The 12,306-nt window shown below is 39.1% G+C and overlaps 1 long non-coding RNA gene and 1 gene segment (V, D, J or C); one reads left to right on the plus strand and one right to left on the minus strand.

Annotated features, from left to right (window-relative positions):
• LOC116905410 overlaps window positions 1-12,306 on the minus strand; it is a 978,601-nt gene that overhangs the window by 722,969 nt on the left and 243,326 nt on the right.
• Window positions 1,210-12,306, plus strand: part of LOC116905419 — an 11,936-nt gene continuing 839 nt past the window's right edge. The window contains exons 1-2 of the long non-coding RNA XR_004388526.1: window positions 1,210-1,507; window positions 10,421-10,425. This is a non-coding gene — a long non-coding RNA (uncharacterized LOC116905419). The remainder of the gene's footprint in view (window positions 1,508-10,420; window positions 10,426-12,306) is intronic.

Consider the following 12,306-nt stretch of genomic DNA (forward strand, 5'->3'; position numbering starts at 1 on the left):
CCCCCACAGGAACCCAGAGGCCTTGTACAGTTTCCTCTTGGGTCAGGGATGTGGGCAGGGGTGGGCAGTGTTGGTGGTCTCTTCTGCTCTGCAGCCTCAGGAGTGCCCACCTGACCAGGCGGTAAGGTATCTCTCCCACGGGTTCTGGGAGCAGAGAGCTGCTGCGGGCCGGGATCCGCGGGTGTGGGACTTCCGGTAATACAGGACGTGCCTGGTCCTAGAGGGGGATTCTGCCTCTGTTGTCCTTGGATTCCACCAGGCAAGTCACTTGCAGAGATAAGTTAGTCTTACCCAGGTCCCGAGGCTCAAGTTCGTCATGGGGGTTCTGCCCACGGGCTCTCCGGGGTGGCAGCCCGCTTTTTTTTTTTTAAGCCTGAAAACTAAATAAGTTTGCCTTTGAAAAACACTTGCTCTTAATTTTAAAATTGTCACAATACAGGTCAATATAAAGATGAAGCTACTGATTGTTGAATAAATAGCAATTTCAAATATGTGAGGCAGGAACTTGACACATCAGTAAAGTCAATGAAATCACCCTCTTTCATGGAATTACAGTATTTATAATTGCCAGCTTGAGATGGCATATACTCTTGTACTAGGCAAGAAGTCTACTATAAGTTTACCAATTTTGTGGAAAATATATAGGACTTATTCAGGGCCTAGACACAGAATGTCCACAACATAGGAGTAAAATCTCCCCTTTGAACTCCCCATTTGTCCTCCATGCAGAAACACAGGGAAATGATTCCTAGATAAGTGGGCAGAGTCAGGACCCATTATGTTAGAGTTGGGGTTTCTATCAATCCTACTGCCACCCAACATCATTGAGCAGAAGTGTTTTATACTGAGGAACCTGGTCTTGTGTGTTATGTACTCTCTGTGGGAAGCAGATATGAACTCTCTTGGAGCTCCTGCATCTCTTATCATAGACTGATTGATCTTGAGTCCTAAAACTTAAGTACACCCTCAGAGTCAGCACCTGGAGAGGGAATGCAAATCTCTTTTGGATCCACCCAACCTTGGGTTGAAAAGCCAAAGCTGGGCCTGGACACTCACTGGTGTGCAGCCATGGACAGGCTTACTTCCTCATTCCTGATGCTGATAGTCCCTGCATGTGAGTACCAAGGCTTCCTAAGGGATGAACTGTTCTATCCTCACCTGTTCCAACCTTGGCTTCTCCCCTTTCCTTTCTTCACAGATGTCTTGTCTCAGGTTACTCTGAAAGAGTCTGGCCCTGGGATATTGCAGCCCTCCCAGACCCTCAGTCTGACTTGCTCTTTCTCTGGGTTTTCACTGAGCACTACTGGTATATGTGTGAGCTGGATTCGTCAGCCTTCAGGGAAGGGTCTGGAGTGGCTGGCAACTATTTGTTGGGATGATAGTAAGGGCTACAACCCATCTCTGAAGAACCGGCTCACAATCTCCAAGGACACCTCCAACAACCAAGCATTCCTCAAGATCACCAGTGTGGACACTGCAGATACCGCCACATACTACTGTGCTCGGAGTGCACACTGACACAGCCTCAGTTTTCAGCTGTACAGTATTTCAGCCTGTTTCTCAGCTCTGTTCCTTCGTATTATATCATAAAATGGTATGTCCACAGCTTTTCTTCTGGCCTCGGTGGTTTCCTGTTTGTTCTTAGGTTAAGATGTTTCTATTCCCCTTTTCTCACCCTAGGTCCCTATTAAGACGTTCATAAAGAATTCTGTTTGTGTTCTGTTTTATAAAGCTCAGGATGTTTGGTGCTTATATCAGGTGGTTCAGAGCTATGATCCCTTTCAGTCTTAGGCTTCAAAATCCCACAGCAGAAGATTCCAAACTATCATAATGTTCATCTTCAATGAACAGATGTATATAGTGGAGGTGGGAATTGCTGGATGAGTATTCTAAAATTGAGTCTTTAACCAGAGAATGTCCATAGATACTTCCAAATAATTCAGGCTGTTCTGAATTATTGCTCTCCACAAACTATTTTTAAGATCTTATAGTTCAAGACAACACTTATCTGTCTCAGTGAATACAGAGAAGTTGAGTTTGTGCCCAAGTAGAATCTTCACTCCTACTGATTAGTGTTCATAGAACTGGAGGTACTTTGTATAGTATTGGATGAGAAAGACAGTCATAAATATAGCTATAAACCCCATCTTCTAAAATAGTTACCTGTGCGTGGGTTATGTACAATAGGTGCAAAAGTATTGTGGAATTAATAATTTACTCTTTGATGGAATTTAAGGACTATGAAATCAGGGTTAGGGTGGTTAGAGTTTGGGTTAGTCATGGCTGACTCTGGTAGAAATGCCAAAAGACTGCAATTGGATAAGCCATGGCCCTAAGGGAAAACCATATGACATTGTTGTGATAGATCAACATATCAATGAAATGATTTTTATTTACATAACCATACACTTCAAACAGTAACTCATCTATCCCTCATCAGAGACATGTTTGGCAGTAGATGGGAAGAAAGAGAGTACCACAAATGGATAATTTGGAGAGTGGAAGACATTAGAGCACTGGTAATAAATGGGTTGTCCTCATTAAACCTTCATCTCAATACTAATGGACCATTGCAGAGGAAGATTTTAAGAGCCAGAGACAATGGATGATGGTAAAGAAACAGTCTCATCCAGACACAATAGGACTGATGCACATATGAACTCACATAGACTGTGGGAACAAGCATAGGGCTTAGATAGGTTCAAGCCAATGACACCCTGAACAGAAAGGGGGATGTGGACATGTGCTCCCACCATGAGCTAAGAATCTATCTGCAGCTGGTATTCATTTAAAATGGACAATTAGTCTTCTTAAGTGGATTTTTACTTTCTGTATTAACCACACTAGAAGGTAGGCACTATGACCAGTAGAAGGACAAACAGAACCAACACAATGGCATGTTTGCAGAGTGTTTGTCTTATATAGTCTTATTTCTTCATTTTTTGTCTTATTAGTCTTTTCACGTACATTTGGTTTCAGATTTTGTGTTTTTTTTAAGTTTGCCAGTGTGTGTGTGTGTGTGTGACTATTGTGAAGTTGTAGTTTCTATGTGTTATTTCCCAGCCCATTTATCTTTTGAGTAGAGGAACACTATTGATTTGTTTGACTTTTTTATAACTAGCCACTTTGCTGTAGTTGTTTCTCAGAACTAGGAGCTCTCTGGTAGAATTTTTGGGCTCAGTTATATATACTATCACATCATCTGCAAATAGTGAAATCAGAACTTCCTCCCTCCCAATTTGTATCTGTTTGATTTCCTTTTGTTGTCTAATTTCACTGGCCAGAACTCTGAGTACTATATTGAATAGATAGTTAGAGAGTGGGCAGCCTTGCCTTTTTCCTGGTTTTCATGGTATTGCTTTGAGTTGCTCTCTATTTAGTGTGATATTGGTTGTCGGTTTTTTGTTTGTTGCTTTGAGTGTATTTAGGTATGGACCTGAATTCCTGATCTCTCTGATACTTTTCACATGAAGGGTGTTGAATTTTGTCAAAGGCCTTTTCAGCAGCTAATGAGATGTTCATATGGCTTTTTTCTTTGAGTTTGTTTATATATAGGATTACTTCGACAGATTTGTATATATTGAAGCATCCCTGCATTTCTTGGATGAACCCTACTTGATCATGTTTAATGATGTTTTTGATATGTTCTTGGATTTGGTTTGCAAGAATTTTATTTATTAATTTTGTATTGGTATTCATAAGGGAAATTGTTCTTAAGTATTCTTCAATGTGTCTTTTAGTTTTAGGTATCAGTGTAACTATGACTATCATACAAAGAATTGGGTAGTTTCCCTTCTGTTTCTCTTTTGTGGAATATTTTGAGAAGCATTCGGGTTAGGTCTTCTTTGAAGGTTTGGTAGAATTCTTCACTGAAACCCTCTGGCTTGGCATTTTTTTTTTTTTTGGTTGGTAAACTTCTAATGACTTCTATTTTTTAGGGGTTATGTGGCTCTTCATATGGTTTATTTGAACATGATTCAACTTTGGTATATGGTTTGTGTGTATAAAATCATTCATTTCATCCAGGTGTTCCAGTTTTGTTGATTATAGGTTTTGTAGTAGGATCTGATTATGTTTTTGTATGTCCACCGTTTCTGTTTCCTTTTTTTCTGCTTTTGTTATTTTGGATATTCTCTCTGTGCCCCTTAGTTAGTTTTTCTTAGGGTTTTTCTTTTTTTCTTTTTTTTTTTTAGTCTAATATAAGCTTTATTGTAAGATTCATCTTAACAGGAAATACTCTATGGGCATTGCTCAACACTTCTAGACTGTTGTGGTAATCAATAGTTTTACAAGATTAGAATTTTGCTTGTAGGAACCCTGTTTAGTTTGACCTAGCTGTAGACTCGTAATTATTTTTTTAATAACTTGAGTATTTCTTATTTACATTTCGAATTTTATTCCCTTTCCCGGTTTCCAGGCCAACATCCCCCTAAGCCCTCCCCTCCCCTTCTCTAGGGATGTTCCCCTCCCCATCCTCCCCCATTACCGCCCTCCCCCCAACAATCATGTTCACTGGGCGTTCAGTCTTAGCAGGACCAAGGGCTACCCCTTCCACTGGGTCTCTTGCTAGGCTGTTCATTGCTACCTATGAGGTTGGAACACAGGGTCAAACCATGTATAGTCTTTGGGTAGTGGCTTAGTCCCTGGAAGCTCTGGTTGGTTGGCATTATTGTTCATATGGGTCTCGAGCCACTTCAAGCTCTTCCAGTCCTTTCTCTGATTCCTTCAACGGGGGTCCCGTTCTCAGTTCAGTGGTTTGTTGCTGGCATTCGCCTATGTATTTGCTGTAATCTGGCTGTGTATCTCAGGGGAGATCTCCATCCGGTTCCTGTCGGCCTGCACTTCTTTGCTTCATCCATCTTTTTCTTAGAGTTTTTCTATCTTGTAAATTTTTTCAAAGAACCAGCTCTTAGTCTTGTTGGGTCTTTGTACAGTACTCTTCGTTTCTTCATGGTTGATTTTAGCATTTAGTTTGTTCATTTCCTGACATATTCTCCTCTTTTTTGTATTTGTTTCTTTTTTCTAGACCTTTCAAATGTGTTGTTAGGCTGCTAGTACATTCCCTTACACTGTGGGTTCTGTCCTTGACAGGATCAAGGTCTTCTCTAACTATTGATGCCCGACAAGGCCATTCTTTCCTATATAAGTGCCCAAAAGGACACTTTCTTAACTATGTTCATAGCAGTTATATTCATGAGAGCCAGAAACTGGTAACAAATTACCTGTCTTTCACTGGAAGAATGGTTCATGATGTGAGCTTTGTCTACTCAGCCATTAAAAACAAGGACCTCATAAATTTCAAAGGTATATGGAAGGAACTAGAAGATAATGGCCTGGTGAACTAACCCAGACCCAAATAGAAATGTGTTGTATATAAACACTTATTGGTGCATGTTAACCACAATTTTCAGGGTAGCCATGCAATAATTAACAGACCCAATGAAGTCAAATACCTAGTATGGCCCCAAGTAAGCATTGTTGAATCATTTTCAGAAGGGGAAACAAAAGTAAATGAAGGTGGATGGAAGGAGGGACATGTGAGGAGGAAGGTTTGTGATGCAGAGTTTTGGGGGAAGATCAAATGTAGGGAGAACAGTAGAGAGAGAAGGGAGATGAGTGGTGGAGTATGCAATCTCTATGATGTGCCAGAGATCTGGAATGTAAAGATGCTTCAGAGGATCTATGAGGGTGACTTTACTTGAAAATTCTAACAGTGCGGGTGTGGATCCTGAATTGGCTATATCTTCTATCAGTGGAACTTACAAGTGGTTATGATTTAATGGAAAAATACATAAAAAAGCTAATACAAGGTAGGCCATGGACCATGACCTAGAAGTTCAAACATAAATTCAAATCATAAACTGAGTAAAAGGTTTACAACAAAGATGATTATATGCATATTCTTTAAGAGAAATTTTCTGGCTAAACATTCAGTAATTGTTCCTAGCTCTACAGCTTGGTAGAGAGTTAAAAACTAACTAAGTTAACATTGAAGTTTTATATAGTTTAACCCAGTCGATATTTTATCTGTCTTTGAATCTAAAAAGAATCTTTAGTTTCATTTTTAATTGTTTTATAACTTGTTGAATATATTCTACGTTATGTCTGCTTTTTGTCTCAGCAGCAATTAAGTAATTATATTTGAAGAGTAGCAGATTTCTTATTGTAGGTTTGACATCAGAAAGGACTTAATAGTAGTCCTATTATGGAAGATCTTAATAATTAATGATATTAACTTAGGAAGTCTGATAGGATCATCATTAAGAATTAAGAAATCATCTATTTGTCTATATAATATTACTACAATACAGTATACCTTCATTGTTCTTGTAGAAATCTCCTGCAAAGTGTTGGCAAATGACAAATGATTGTAGAAATATCCAATAATAACAAAACCATTTTAATAACAGGAATCTTTCCTTAATCTCCCTGGCCTTGCCTATAGGAGCAAATCTGTCATGAGTTAGAATCCCTGGGGGAAATCATATCAGGAAGATCATGTACTGGTTTTTAGCTTCTACTAGATGGCTCATGGGAATGCAGAGATAAATGCATATTTAGATGAGGCTAGTCCTCCAGGAAACTTTTTGGGGTATCTGCCCCTGAGAAAACTCAAATGGTAAAATTGGTGCAGGGTAAACAGAGAAAATCAACAATCTCAGATTGGCCAGTAGAATAGTTTACAGATTGAAGATCTTATTTTATTATAAGCTGAGAGTTCTCTGAAAATGTACTTAAGAATAGGGGTTCATACACGGAGTACTCAGAAGAATAGACTTCAGTAAATAAGATAGATGTACTAAAATAAACTTTTCCTACTTTATATTGTAGATGGGGAAACATACAGTAAAATGAATTAGGTGTTAGTATTTGCCATTCATGAAAATACTGGTTCTGACATGTGTGTTTTTCTGGAGGGCTTTCAAGCAACACACATTGCCAGTGTAGTTGCAGGCTATCATATATTAATTGTGTTGGATTTGGAGTTGAAGTTTTGAGTTGTAGTAGTAATAATGATAAGAATAATCCTTTTGTATTTTCTAATTGTGACTGAAGTTTTATCCCTGACTGTGTATGGACAAAGCAAATGGATATTCTGTACCATGTATCAGTCTGTCTTTTTCCTTTGAAACTTGTATGAATAAAGAAGTTGGTACCTAGTAAGTCCACGCAGCAGAAATACCTTGATGGCTGGTCAAATCCACAGAATTGTCCGGGTTGCTCGTCAAAGCCACAGAAGTGCCATGATTGCTAACAAGACAGCTGAGCATTTCCCCTGACTATCATGCAAAGATCACTTTTTCCCTTCACTGACTCTTTATCTCCTCTGCTGGTCACCCTGCCAGTACAGAGTCTCCTTCTCTCCTGTCCATGTAGTGGAAGCCATATCATAACAGAAACTCCCCTCACACTGTGTTTCTTGTGCTTTTCCTTTTGTATGTTTTATCCCATTCCTGTTACTGTTTTTTTCATCTAATTTTATTTTATTATTATTTTTAGGTGATGAGAGAGAGAGAGAGAAAGAGAGAGAGAGAGAGAGAGAGAGCAAAGAATTTTGCTTAGCAAATATTACATCTGCTCATGTGACCAGAGCTTAAATCCTAGTCCTAGACTGAAGACTGTAGATTTCTTTATGTTTTTTCCTACTAACAGATGTGTCACTTTGAAATATTGAGAAATATTTGAATAATCGAATATAACTTTGAAAATACTTAAAGGTACTGACCTGCTCACAGTATAGGAATGCTACATGGAACACAGTTCTTACCAGACAATAAAAAATGTAAAAATCCCATGTTCAAGACTTTAGAAGTTGAGAAGAAAAATGATGCATAAAATTTACATTACTTTACCACATTTTTGTAGTCTTGCATATCATGCATGGATCATAGGCATTAATCCACCAAGTTTTGTGTCCTCTTTTCCAATATCTTCAATTGAATATCTGTATTCAACATTCATAAAATTTTATTAATCATTCTGAACTTGTCAAAATTTTATTTAAATGCTTTCATATGTCAGATGAGCATACATGGGCAAAAGTAAAGTGAAATACAACCATTCAGACTGCATTATAATTATGTAATAAAGAGTGTTGTGTTTGGGTTGTGTCTCATAGTGAAAGAAAGCTTTAAGTCAAATCAGATTATTCATTAGTTACTCCCACCAGCTTTGTGCCAACATCCCCTTATCACAATTTTCAGGTAGGACAGATTCTAGATCTGTGAATGATTTGTGGCTGGGTTGCTGTTTACATTTCTCTATTGCTAGCCTGGGATATAGCGAAAGACACTGGAGTCCATATTCAATTAGTTGTGTGAACGTTTCATTCTGCAATGGATCCATGCCCAGAGACCTAGGGTAAAATCAAATACTACTGGTAAAGTAAACAATGTAACAAAATTGAATCCTAATGATATTTTACTGCTGTCCTATATTAGTGATGGATTCAGGCATCAGCAGGAAACTTTCTTGAAGCAAATGAAAAAGAAAACACAGACCAACAGCTAGACGTTAAGGCAAAAATCAGGAATGCCTAGATCTGAATGAATTGACTTCATCAAATCCTACCCATTAGAGCTCAATAAATCTTGAGAAATAGGAAGCAGAGAGTACAAGATCCAGAAGGGATGGAAGACACTAGGATTTGCATGTTTTAACTCAACTGAGCCATAGTCATATGAACTCACAAAGACAGAATTTGCAAGCACCAGGCCACCATGGGATCTCTTGGTCCCTTGTAGGCATACATTTTTTACCATTACTTTTTAACAAAGTTCATAATTCCCTGTGGTCCACCACCCAATGTTGGAAATGGTAGAGAAAATTTATTAGGATATGGAGGAAGTAGGCTTGTTCAGTAATAGTTGGGGTGAGCTTGATCTTTGGCAGCAGTTGAGTCCCATAGCAAACATCAAACACAACTCAGCAGCTGCAAACCAGTCCTGTAGGCAGGCTTACACCAGGCACCTGTAGCTGAAACATGAAGAAACCATAAGACTCACCAGCTGTCCTGAAGCTGATAAAGCATCAAGCAGTTGAAGGAATCTCATAAGCAGTTCTTAGGGACAAGTTTCTCTCAATGTCAGCATTACTATAGGTTGAGCTCAACAATACTATTATGGAAGGTGAACCAATACATGCCTGTTGTTAGATAAGAATAATGAGATGGAGCAAAATAAACAAGGGCCAGTGCTTGTCTTCCAATGTATGTGTGGTCATATTTGTACTCCTTCTTCAAATGTCCTTTCATGTGTTTGCTATATCAAAACATTCTTTCACCTGTGCTCTTTAGGAAAAGTTTTTTTTTCCACATATTGTTTTAACAACAGTCCTCTCTGTGTATGTTATACTTTCCAGCTTAGTACTTTTATGGGTCTCCTGAGTGTTTGAACAAGTGAGCCTCTGACTCTTGTTCTTTCTCTTGGGAGTCTTTTCCTTTTGTTTATTCACCTTGTCCAATGTCAGTGTCAAGGCTTTTTTTTAAGCCAGTTGTATTTTATTTTGATCAGTTCTATTTTTAACTCCTAGAACTTCATTCTTATGAAAGACAGGAAGGATGAGGATCCAGATAGGAAAGAAATGGGAAGGAAGAGAAAATCATAGAAATAGGACAAATATAATAAGAGTGTATATATATGAGCGAAGAATGTAGTCTTTATTAAAACAGAAAGTAAACAGTAAGAAAAACAAACAGTTGTAAATAACCCATATAGGTATAGTAGAGATAGTGGTATAATTCTTTCCTACTTTCTTGTATGTTTCTTTTTTTTATCTTGTCTAGGCATAAAAAATCTCCTAGGCTTCCCACAAGGAGCTCACCATACAGGAGAAACACACATGCAATTAATCAATTTGTTTTTTCAAAATCATTCCAGACCTGATCCAGCAGCTCTGGCACAGGAGCACAGCCCTAAATTTCCAGCTCCCATTGCTGAGTGATCTACACCATTCCCAGAACACTCAACAAGAGGTTAATGGTAAGGTGACATTTTCTTATTCATTTTTCTGTTTTCTAATCATTTTTTCTTTGGAGAATTTCATGTGAGTATTGTCACAGCAGATACTGTATATATAAATCTTTGCTGTTCCTGATGTTTGTGCCATGTGTTCTAGAACAACAATGAAGAACTCAAACTTCACTGTGAGGCATGTTGTCAAAACACAGGATAAGGTAACTTATGTTCTTGAGGTTCAAGAGCAGGTTTCCCCCTTCTTGAACCTCAACCTACTGAATCTTATGGTAGACAGAACCTAATGGCTATGATACTGAAGCAGTGGAAGCACATCCTGACTCCTGGTTCAGGAGTGGACATCATTCAGGAATCTTCCCGACATAACCCTAGAGCTGATTATAGCAGATTTGAAATCAGTGATGGAGAGAAACTATCTATATTTCAGGTTTCCCAGACAGTTATAGTTCCTGTATTCATGTGTCTTTGAGAAAGGGGATGAATGTCATCCTTCCTGATATGATGGTTTTTGAACTTACAGCAATCACATATATCTGAAATTCTCACCATTTCAATATTCTCAGAAACTTTCTCTAACAACTGCAGGACAACACACATGATGGTAAAGCAATGGCTGTAGATTCTCAGGACATCCCAAGCCCAAGTTCTCAGCACAAAGCAGTCTTGTTTTCCCCAGAGAGACAAGAGCAGAGAATAAGAGGAAAAGTCAGGAGATAAAGAAGGAGGGAGAAGGGGAAGGGAACAAGGAAAAAGTAGGATTTGCCTTCTAGTAGAAAAGGACTGAATTTCTCTGGATAGGTAAGAAACTGATGCAGCATACAGGAAAATGACTTTTTATAAAAGAAAATTGAATAACCTATTTTCTAATTGAGGTTTATGAACCATGTTTAATTGGCCATGATGTATTAGGAGATCCAAAGATTTATTTATTTATTTATTTATTTATTTATTTATTTATTTATTTATTTATTTGTCTACCCATCTATTCATTCATTCCTTTATTTATTCATTTTATATCCTTATTTTTGCCCTCTCTCCTGGTTTCCTCTAAATAGTTCCTCCTTCTATTCTGCTCTTTCCCTCTCTGAGAGGGTGATAACATATTGTATATCCTTCAAACACGCTGTATCTACTCTATGTAGGCTAATGGGGATCCTTTCGTACTGAGGTCAGACAAGGCTGTCTAGTCAGGGAATTTCATTCTACAGATAGACAACAGGTTTAGGCATAGACCCTATTCCAGTATTGCAGGACACCAAAGAAGACTGAAGGTGCAAGTGCTACATATGTGCTAGGGTCCTAAGTCCAGCCCATGTGTGCTCTTTTGGTTGGTGGCTCAGTCTCTGAGAGCCCTGTAACTATATAGGATTCTTATGCAAACCTCTAGGATTCGTATCTTCTGTGTGGGTGAGAATTTTTACTAATTATCCATTTTGTTAATACAAATCTATCACAGCTGCTTATGTAATCACAAGACGTCTCACACCAGCAGGAACGACGTGGCACACAGGATCCTACTGCAGAAAAGCTTCACGTGTCTTGAGAGGAGAGCATAAGCTTTACAATGCGGAGAGACGCTGAAAGTGAAGAATAACTGTCCCGTATAGGAAGCTATCTCGCTTCTAGACGTGTCACCTTCTTGACTGGTCGCCGCTAATTATGCCAGATGACGTACTCAAAGCGCACGGTCCTTTATAGGGAAGTTAACAGGCGCCATGCATTGCCCTCTTTTTACTAGGTGCTGCTCTGTCGAGCTGTGCCGCCTTTGTATCGGAGCATGTGAGGACAGCTCCTCACACTTCCCCCTTTCTGGTTTTTTTTTTTTTTTTTTTTTTAGCAAACAGGGACACCCAGATATAGAGGGCATTGAGTCACATCTCATACAAAGTTGGCTAACCTGTGTCAAAGAGATACCCTTAGGCTGTTGTTACACCCAGGGACTCCCACCCCTCGCACTGCCATTTTCAAGGAGGGAAAACTGGGGCAGAAACCCCATGTAATATGAAATGCCTTCCAGGGAGCTTATTTCAGAACTTCCTCAGCAGATGCAAAGCTCGGCTACCCTCATGGGCTGCTCGACACTTAATCCTGTGCAATGAACCAAGGTTCTAGGAGGCAAGAGCTGTCCAGCCGTCCACCTGTTGCTTGAGCATGGTCAACTAGATATTCGCTGACGCCCTTGTTCAAGGGCCAAGCGCCACATCACTACTTGTCCTTTTCTTGTTTTACTTGAGATCTCAATTTGCAAAGCAACCAGAGGAGTAACACTAATCCACAGCAGAGGATCACCCAAAAAGTCCCACTCCCACCCATTCCTTGAAATAAGAGACTG

Source organism: Rattus rattus, chromosome 7 (genome assembly GCF_011064425.1).
Source record: "Rattus rattus isolate New Zealand chromosome 7, Rrattus_CSIRO_v1, whole genome shotgun sequence".
Lineage (NCBI taxonomy): Eukaryota > Metazoa > Chordata > Mammalia > Rodentia > Muridae > Rattus > Rattus rattus.